Source organism: Cebus imitator, unplaced genomic scaffold, assembly GCF_001604975.1.
Source record: "Cebus imitator isolate Cc_AM_T3 unplaced genomic scaffold, Cebus_imitator-1.0 Scaffold20, whole genome shotgun sequence".
In the NCBI taxonomy this organism is placed as follows: Eukaryota; Metazoa; Chordata; class Mammalia; order Primates; family Cebidae; genus Cebus; species Cebus imitator.
The window spans coordinates 8,574,512-8,584,495 of record NW_016107335.1 but is presented as its reverse complement, the minus strand read 5'-3'; the positions used below and the strand labels follow the sequence as shown (position 1 = coordinate 8,584,495).

At 46.2% G+C, this 9,984-nt stretch overlaps 1 long non-coding RNA gene across 1 annotated transcript in view; it reads left to right on the top strand.

Annotated features, from left to right (window-relative positions):
- The window catches only part of LOC108298116, a 17,365-nt gene extending 14,483 nt beyond the window's left edge, over positions 1-2,882 (top strand). Inside the window, exon 3 of the long non-coding RNA XR_001822454.2 lies at positions 2,872-2,882. This is a non-coding gene — a long non-coding RNA (uncharacterized LOC108298116). The remainder of the gene's footprint in view (positions 1-2,871) is intronic.
- Positions 2,883-9,984: the final 7,102 nt, after the last annotated feature.

Below are 9,984 nucleotides of genomic sequence, written 5' to 3'. Positions count from 1 at the left end.
GAGACGTTGAGCACAACCTATGTCCATTACTCTTTAAGCTGTGGAATTATTTTTCTTACCTACTTACATCATCCCCTGTTGCTTTGTGGTTTCATCCTTAGCACTGCTTGGCTGGTAGTGAGTTACCAGGACTGATTCACATTAGTGTCACTAAAGTTGGTATACAACCCTCCACTGCTAAATTTGACTGGCTTTAAAAATTATTTAAAAGTAAAAGAACTTGTAATTTCATTCTAACCAGAAATCATGCCAATCTGTTGCACTGATTTTGTATGCCATATGTGTATTTGTTAGAACTGTAAACCAGCTCAGGGCATAGAAAATGAATGGCATTTCAGCCAGTGGGAGGCATTTAGGGTAGTTTAGATGCTGTGAAATTAAATACTTTACGAGTGTTCTTTTTAAAATTAATTTAAATTTATCATTGAATATATCAATAATATATTGTATATTATCCTATTACACATAATATAGTATATGTAATAATATACTAAGATTTATTATATTAAAATTTAATTTTAGTATATTATTTCCAGAATATGGTAATTTAATAGAACATTATTATGTCATAATCACCTGGCTGGGCATGGTGGCTCACGCCTGTAATCCTAGTATTTTGGGAGGCTGAGGCAGGCGGATCACCTGAGGTAAAGAGTTCATGACCAGCTTGGCCAACATGGTGAAACCCCATCTCTACTAAAATACAAAAATTAGCCAGGCATGATGATGGGTGCCTGTAATCCCAGCTACTTGGGAGGCTGAGACGGGAGAATCGCTTGAACCCGGGAAATGGCGGTTACAGTGAGACGAGATTGAGCCACTGTGCTCCAGCCTGGGCAGCTGAGCCAGATTCCGTCTCAAAAAAAAAAAAAAAAATTATGTAGTAAACATGTTACATTGTGGTAATTTCTAATAATTTCCAAAAATAAGCCCTCTTAAATCCCATTAAGAGAATATTCTCTTCTCTTGCTTTCAGAAAGTGAAGGTAACCCAGCTGGGACTTTCCTGGCCAACTCTGAAGACACCACGTTTAACGATGAACCGGATTCGGTCTTGGAAGTAGATCAGAGGGTACAGAGTTGAAGCCAGGTTCTACACTCCAATTCCTCCAAGTCACCGAGTGGTTTCATGTGAAAGGGGTCTGGGCAGGAGTGAGCTGAGGTTAATGGTGGTATTTCAGCGATTTGGTAAATGTGCACATGTGGCTCATAAACATGACACACACAGGCACATGACAACCACAGGAAACTAACACTTGACAACACACCTGCTTCTGCTGCATCACAGACTTCTAAGAGTCTGTTCAGAGTCTCCTTGCATTTCCAAATCAAGCTTGGATTTTAGCAGACAGTAAACCCAAGAACAGGTATACCTGGGCTCTAAATTCATCTTCTGAATTAAGTTGAAGATGAAACCTGATACCAGTTTGGAGTAGAGAGACACAGTATTGTAATCATAAATGAGATTTGACCTTGAAAGAGTAACAGAGCAGATTTCTAATTAAAGTGGAGTGTGGGCCAGGAGTGGTGGCTTACACCTGTAATCCCAGCACTTTGGGAGGCCGAGGTGGGTGGATCATCTGAGGTCAGGAGTTCGAGACCAGCCTGGCTCATGTGGTGAAACCCCGTCTCTACTAAAAATACAAAAAAATTAGCCAGACGCAGCGGTGCACGCCTGTAATCCTCGGGAGGCCGAGGCAGGATAATTGCTTGAACCTGAGAAGCGGAGGCTGCGGCGAGCCAAGAACGCGCCATTGCACTCCAGCCTGGGTGGCTGAGCAAAACTACGTCTCAGATTAATTAATTAAAATTAAAAAAATAAAAATAAAAATAAAGTGGAGCATGTTCTGTCTTGACTGAGGCACCAAGGTGATTTGTTGCAGATTGTTGCTGGCAATGTACTGTCTCTAAGACCAAATCACCAAGAGGCATGGTGGTAAGCGTGGTCAGCAAGGAGCGGAGCACCTTCCTCACACCAGTGGGTGACTCTGGTCACGTCCTCTCCTCCTGGGAGTGAGAGGTGCCCTAAAGGTTCTTGCATCCCAGTTATCCTAACTGGAATATGTTCCCCAAAAAAGAGTATATTTAAGACCCTGCTACCTATAGTCAGTCCTTCAAGGAAGAGAATTATAAACAACCTTTCTTCCGAGTTTCTGTTCTTTGCCTCACTAATATGCCGATGTAAATCGTTCTCCAAGAAGAGGTGGTATTTTCTCTCACTGCAGGTTCTACCAGACTCTCACCACCTGCTTGCCAAGCAGCAGCCAAGGGAAAACAGTTGGAAATTTACTGCTAACAATTGGTTCACGTGCCGAGTATGGGGGTACTCTTGCCTGTATTCCCAGCTACTCAGGAGGCTGAGACTGGAGGATTGCTTGAGCCCAAAAGGCCAAGTCCAGCCCAGGCAACATTGTGAGATCCTGTCTCTTAAAAAAAAAAATGTTTCACACTGCTGCAAACTGCAGTGTGACAATTCAGCGTGGTCTGATCAAATTAGCTTAACCGTGAGATTGTACTTACATTTGCTCATTCATTTTAAACATAAACACTGAATACATACCATGGCCCAGACACCTTTCTAGAGACTGGCTATATTGTAGTGAAAAGACAGGCCAAATCCCTGCCTTCGTGTGGCTTCTATTGTGGTTGGAACTAGACAAAAACTGTCCAAGTGAATAAAATATCGCTAATTTCCGGTAGGTGAGAATGCTATGAACAATATAGCTGAGTAGGGGCTAGAAAGTGATGGAGTAGGCAAAGCGGCTTCACAGGCTCAGCAAGGGCTTCCAGAGATATCTGGGTCCTAATCTCTGGAACTCGTGAATGGAACCCTGCATGGCAAAATGCACTTAGCAGATGTGATTAAGCTAAGAATTTTGAGGTGTGGATATTATGCTGGGGAAATTAATTAAAAACAAAATCTCCTGTTAAGCCAGAAAACCTCTCCACAAAAGTAGAAGAGATATTAAAGTTTTATTCTGGAATAAGCATTAAACCAGAATGAGATGCACATCACAGGAAACCCATTAAGAGATGGCAAAGACAGGCCGGGCGCGGTGGCTCAAGCCTGTAATCCCAGCACTTTGGGAGGCCGAGGCGGGTGGATCACAAGGTCAAGAGATCGAGACCATCCTGGTCAACATGGTGAAACCCCGTCTCTACTAAAAATACAAAACATTAGCTGGGCATGGTGGCGCGTGCCTGTAATCCCAGCTACTCAGGAGGCTGAGGCAGGAGAATTGCCTGAACCCAGGAGGCGGAGGTTGCGGTGAGCCGAGATCGCGCCATTGCACTCCAGCCTGGGTAACAAGAGCGAAACTCCGTCTCAAAAAAAAAAAAAAAAGAGATGGCAAAGACAAAAAGAAACTCTTTTATACAACCACCCACCACACCCCCCCCACCACACACACAACCCATCACACACAGACACACAAACACCAGGCACACACAACCCACCACACACAACCCACCACACACATGCCCCACCACACACACAACCCACCACACATACACAACCCCCCACACACAACCCACCACACACACACAACCCACCACACACAGACACACACACCCCACCACACACAGACACACACACAACCCACCACACACACATAACTCCCCCACACAACCCACCACACACACACAACCAATCACACACACACAACCCACCACACACACACACAAACACCACACACACAACCTATCACACACACAAACACCACACACACACAACCCACCACACACACAAACACCACACACACAACCCACCACACACACACACAAACACCACACACACAAAGATAAGTGACTCACCCTCAGTGAGTGGACTGGAACATACCATTTGTCACAGTTTGTTCTAAATTCACTTAGTAATTGGGGTAACCACCTGTGCTTGCTAATTGCCTTTATCCAAAGGAAAAATAAACTCATATGACAAAGAATAGGTTTGTAATTTAGAGCCAAAGTTAGGAGACTAACCCTCTCCCTCTCATGCAGACTGGGAGACAGGGACACTGTCTTCCTTGATGTTTACGTTTCATATATGTATATGAGAGTCAGCTGACCTGATCACATATGGCCCTTCCATCTCAGTACTTTTTTTTTTTAAGAGATAGGGTCTTATTCTGTTTCCCAGGCTGGAGTGCAGTGACACAATTATGGTTCTCTGTAACCTCAAACTCCTGGGCTTAAGCGATCCTCCCACCCAAGTCTCCTGAGTAGGTGGGATTATAGGTGTGCACCACCATGCCTGGCTAATTTTTTTATTTTTATTTTTTGTAGAGATGGGATCTCACTGTGTTGCCCAGACTGGTCTTGAACTCCTGGCAATCCTCCCATCTCAGCCTCCCAAAGTGCTGGGATTACTGATGTTTACATTTCAAAGAGATGGCTCGCTTTTTGAGAGAGGTCCTAGAGAAAAACAGTTCTGAGTTGTGGAGCTGGCAAAAGGTTTTTTCTTAGCTTTAGAAAACATGTATGTATCTCTCTGCCCAGTGCGGTGGCTCACTCCTGTAATCCCAGCACTTTGGGAGGTCAAGGCAGGAGGACCACTTCAAGCCAGGAGTTTGAGACTATCCTGGGCAACATAGAGACCTTGTCTCTACAAAAAATTTTTAAAAATTAGCCAGGTGTGGTGGTGCACGCTTGTATTCCCAGCCACTTGGGAGGCTGAAGCAGGAGAACCACTTGAAGCCAGGAGTTTGAGGCTGCAGTGAGCATCACTGTACTCCAGCCTGGGTGGCAAAGACTCTGTCTTTAAAAAATAATAAAAATATGAAATAAAACAAAGATTTACATGCATCTCACATGGACAGAGAAAAATTCATAATCATGAGTTTTCTAATGTAAGTGTACCCAGGAAAGGGGATGTTGGTGAGGAGCGTCTCTGCCTTTTTTCACCATGGAGAAAGAAAACCTATTTTTTTCTTTCTGATTTGTATTTGCTCTTACAATTCTCCTGGTTATCTGGGTAATGGCACATGTCTTTGCGTTGGTTGGGGTGCGGGGGGAGATTTGGCTGCAGCACAAGCTGGCAAAGTGACAAGTGACAAGATGCTACCCTGCAGGCTTGGGAGACCGGGGAGGGGCCTTGAGCCCAGGAATGCCAGGGGAGCAGCTCTTCCAGCCTGAACCAGCAAGGAAGGATTCTCCCCTAGAGGCTTTGGCAAGAGTAGGGCCCTGCCTCCACCTCAACTTGGCCCATCGAAACATTCTGGGCTTCTGACTTCCAGCCCTGTAAGAGAATAAATGCCAGTTGTTTCCAGTGGAGCTGGGGGTCATCTGTTAGAACAGTCCTAGGAATCTCATCTAGGCGCGAAGCTGCTTTAGAAGGGTTTGCTGGGAAGTGTGTTTTGAGGAGAGGAGACTTGAGCCAAAATCTGAATACAGTGCAGAAGGGAAGCCCATGCAGTCCTGGAGCAGGGTCCTGTAGGCAAATACACCAGCAGTTCCAAAGGCCCTAAGGTCGAAATGAGTGACGGCCGCTGGGACAGTGTCTGGCAGGTGCATCGAAGTCTGGAGGAACGTCTGGGATGTTGGTCCAAATGTCAGCGGGAGGCTCTGGAGTTCCCCAGCAAGGGAGTTGCTTAATCTGATTCATGTTTAAAGGGTCAAGCTGGTTAAGTGGTGACAGGACTTTATGGGGCCAGAGCCAAGGCAGGAGGATGCCCTGGCCACTGCTGCAGTGTCCCAGTGTGGGAGACCATGGTGCAGGGGTGAGGAGGGGCTGGCCACTGCTGCAGCGTCCCAGTGTGGGAGACCATGGTGCAGGGGTGAGGAGGGGTTGGCCACTGCTGCAGCATCCCAGTGTGGGAGACCATGGTGCAGGGGTGAGGAGGGGCTGGCCACTGCTGCAATGTCCCAGTGTGGGAGACCATGGTGCAGGGGTGGGTGGGGGGATAAGGGTGGGAAGCAGGCCTCACCGTTATGGGGCACGCATATATATCAGTTTCCTCTGCAGGAAAATCTGAGCCTTCTACCTGATGCTCGTTTTACCAGTTGGATTCTTTTTCTTTTAGCAGGAGACTCTGGGAAGCAGCTATGCAGCAGGAAAGCATCTTTTGTGGTGGAATTTGGGGACTGACATTTGATCTCATCCCAGGGCTTCTCTTACAGCCTGTGTCCCTGCCATGCATTATGGATGTTTTCATGCACTTAAAGATATTTTTAGAACTGCAGAAGTAGAAGCACTCTGATCTTTTCCTGAAGAATTGCCACATGACTTAGCAGCCTCCTTCCACCTGAGATGGGAAAGCTTGGAAAGTGAGGGGGCCTTCTTCAGTGCGTGCCAAGGTCACTGTAGGGGTTTTTCCTCACCCCCCTAGTTTGTGGCTGAAATGAACCCCTGACACAATAGACAGATTAACAAGAGAAAAACCAGTGGAAGTTTATTCACATGTATATTTCACATCTGCATGGGAGACACGCAGGAATTGAGTAGTTCTTGGAGAGGTAGCTTTGAATTCCAGCTTGCACAGCACCTTCAACAAAGAAAAGCCAAGTTTTAAAGAAGTGACAGAACAGACAAAGGAAAAGGACTTTGAGTGTCTAAGGCGGGGAACTTGTAGAAAGGTAAGTAACTGGCGGATAAACAGAGTTAGTAAAGCACCTTCATGTCGATTCCTCTGATTCCAGCTCCAGGCCCATGACAGTCTAAAGCTGTCTTCAGTGGTTAACTTGTTTTCCCTGTAGAGAGAGGGAGCGGACACCTTTTATCCTTCTAAATTATATCCTGCATTTAGGCAAGTGGAGGGCAGAGAGCTTTCTTCCATTTAGCTTTTCACTGCCTTCAGCTCAACAACCCCTCATACTGCCTCCCACACTGCGTTCTCTTGGTCCCCTCCAGCTAGGAAGGGTGAAAGGACGGGGAGTGTGTATAGCACGTATTTGTGACTGCTGCCAGCGAATCTGCCCCCCATTAGGGTCCGTGAGGGATGTGCTTTCTGCTTCCCCCCCAAGCTGCAACCCCCTGGAAATGAGCTGCAGGAGTCAGGAGGCAGGAGGTAACAGTGATGATAGTTAAGGGAAGTTTCATTATTCCATCTCTCCTGCTTGATCCCCAGTCTTCTCCGGCTTTTCCACAATCATCCACTCAGAAATTATCAACAAGCGCTTGGTTTTATTTTGTAGTAGGTACTAAACCAGAGATAGTTCCATAGTTAAATGAGAGTTAAAAGTTTCCTCAACACCCTCTCACATTGTGGAAAAACTGCATGGACCACCTCTGCCTGACTCATGATGAGGCCCAGCACCTGGCACAGTGGCAGATGGTGGGCACTGATTAAATATTTGCTGGATGTATGAGCAAGTCCTGTGGGGAGAACTGGAACCGTATGTCTGCAAGCAGTGGGTGCAGTTTTCTGTCTTCCAGATACAGGGGTGCTTCTAAACAATACTTGGGTGTCTTCACAGAGGATTTCTGGAGACACTGTTCTCCTCACCCCCTGGCATGCCAGCCTACTTTGCATCTAATCCGATAATGGGAGCCAGGCACTGTTGGAGGGAAACTGGATCTTCCCAGGGCGCCCTATCAGTATCTGTTGTCCGTGGGCCCCTTCCTGTCCAGCCCTTTCTCCAGCTGGCTTGTCGAAAGCTGAGACCGTCTCCACTGGGCCAGGCCACTGGGCCATTTGGCTGGTTGCTGGGCCATCCTCTAAGACATTTCGAAGGGTGAAGTCCCGAATGCCAAGGCCTTAAATTTCCAGCTGGCATGAAGGCTCAGGAATCCCTCCACAGCTCCTTTGCCAACTCATTTTCTTCCTGTAGCGCTAAGGCACAGCCACACTGTTTCCTCTGGCTATGCCTAAAGAGGAAGTTACGGCAGGTGGTTAACTCCTGACTGGAAGAAGGGACATTTCTTCTACTGGAGGCTGGGGAATGAGGGAGGTTAGGGCCTTGTTTAAATGAAGAATCTTTCTGCTGTGAAAGATAGATTATAGACAAGAAGAAGATACTTTGTGAGTCTATGAGGGAATTCTCCTTTCAAGGTTCTTGCAGGAAGGTAGGAATCAAGTCGAGTTGTAGAAATGGAGAAGCATTAGATGTCCAAACTCATTCATTAACCCCAGGGGACCCCATGGCCCCTCTGTGCCCGGGCCAGCATACATGCAACTTTAGTGGTTAACAGTGAGGGCAGAGGGGCACTACTGGGTTCAGATCAGCCACTATCCAGCTGAGTGGACTTGGGTAAGTTCTTGAACATTTCAGAGGCTCAGTTGTTTCACTTGTAAAACAAGGACCAGAAGAATATTGCATAGGGTTATTGAGTGGATTAATGAGATATGTATGTGAAGAGTTTATCACCAAGCCTGACACAAAGTAACGCCTCCCCAAATGTTAACTATTATTACTAAGTAGGTAATAACTGGAGCAGCTTCTTATCGCACCGTTGGTAGAAAAAAATCATTCTTCCATAACGACTAAACTTGGCCTATATTCTATGATATGCTATGACCATATTTTCAGAACCCACAAACTAGATGATATGACAAAGTTTTTTTCATATTTGTGAATTTTATTTTATAAAGTATAAGAGTTGGGACAGCCGTGGTGGCTCACATCTGCAATCCCAGCACTTTGGGAGGCCGAGGCGGGTCAATCACCTGAGGTCAGGAGTTCGAGACTAGCCTGGCCAACATGGTGAAACCCTGGCTCAACTAAAAATACAAAAATTAGGCAGGCATAGTGGTGCGTGTCTGTAATCCCAGGTATTCAGGAGGCTGAGGCAGGAGAATCCCTTGAACCTGGGAGGCGGAGGTTGCAGTGAGCTGACATCAGACCATTCATTGCACCCCAGCCTGGGTGACAGAGCAAGACACTGCCTCAAAAAAAAAAAAGTATAAAAGTTAAGTAGTGAATGTATAAATTAGTCAGCTTGACTGGGATAGGTAAAAGAAGACCTGAATAAATAGAGTAAAGAGACATGAATCTTAAAGACAATCAGGTTTTTAAAATATTGACAAGAAATTCTAAAGTTCATTTTGTCACAAAACTGAAGTGGGGTCTACTTGCCCAGTGCAGTAAGAGGAAACTCCAACACTGAGATTTTGCAACTGGAGAAAAGAGCACATTTATTCGCAGGGCACCAAGCCAGGAGAATGGGGCAGCTCATAATTAAGACCTGACCTCCTCAATGGCTTACGAGCAAGAATTTTTAAAGGCAGGGGTAAATTTCAGGAAAGGAGAAGTTATGGGCAAAATCATGAATTGATACATGGAGGTGATGCACTTGTCTGGCCTCAAAGCGTGGGATAAAGGGGGAGACTTAAAGGTTATGTGGGCCGGGCGCAGTGCCTCATGCCTGTAATCCCAGCACTTTGGGAGGCTGAGGCTGGCGGATCATGAGGTCAAGAGATCGAGACCATCCTGGCCAACATGGTGAAACTCCATCTCTACTAAAAAAAAAAAATACAAAAATTATCTGGGCATGGTGGCACGTGCCTGTAGTCCCAGCTACTCGAGAGGCTGAGGCAGAACTGCTTGAACCTGGGAGGCGGAGGTTGCAGTGAGCCGAGAATGCGCCATTGCACTCCAGCCTGGCACCTGGCGACAGAGTGAGACTCTGTCTAAAAAAAAAAAAAAAAAAAAAAAAGTCATATGAATTCAAACACTCTGATTTATGATAAGTTAAGGAAACGAAGCTTTGTCTAAAACCTTGGGGTCAGCAGAAATGAATGTTCAGGTCTGGCCCAACTTCCATCAGGATCCTCATGAAGAAATTTAGAACAAAGAACAGCAGAGTTCAGTCCTCAACTCCCCCTTCTCTGAGGTCTACAGGCCAGGGGATCCATTTGGTAGGGGACCAGGTTTCTGAAGAGCAACTTTTCAGGGACATATATGGTGGCGTGTGCCTGTAGACCCAGCTACTCGGGAGGTTGAGGCAGGAGAATTGCTTGAACCTGGGAGGCGAAGGTTGCAGTCAGCCAAGATCGCTCCAATGCACTCTAGCCTGGTGCCTGGTGACAGAGTGAGACTCTGTCTCAAAAAA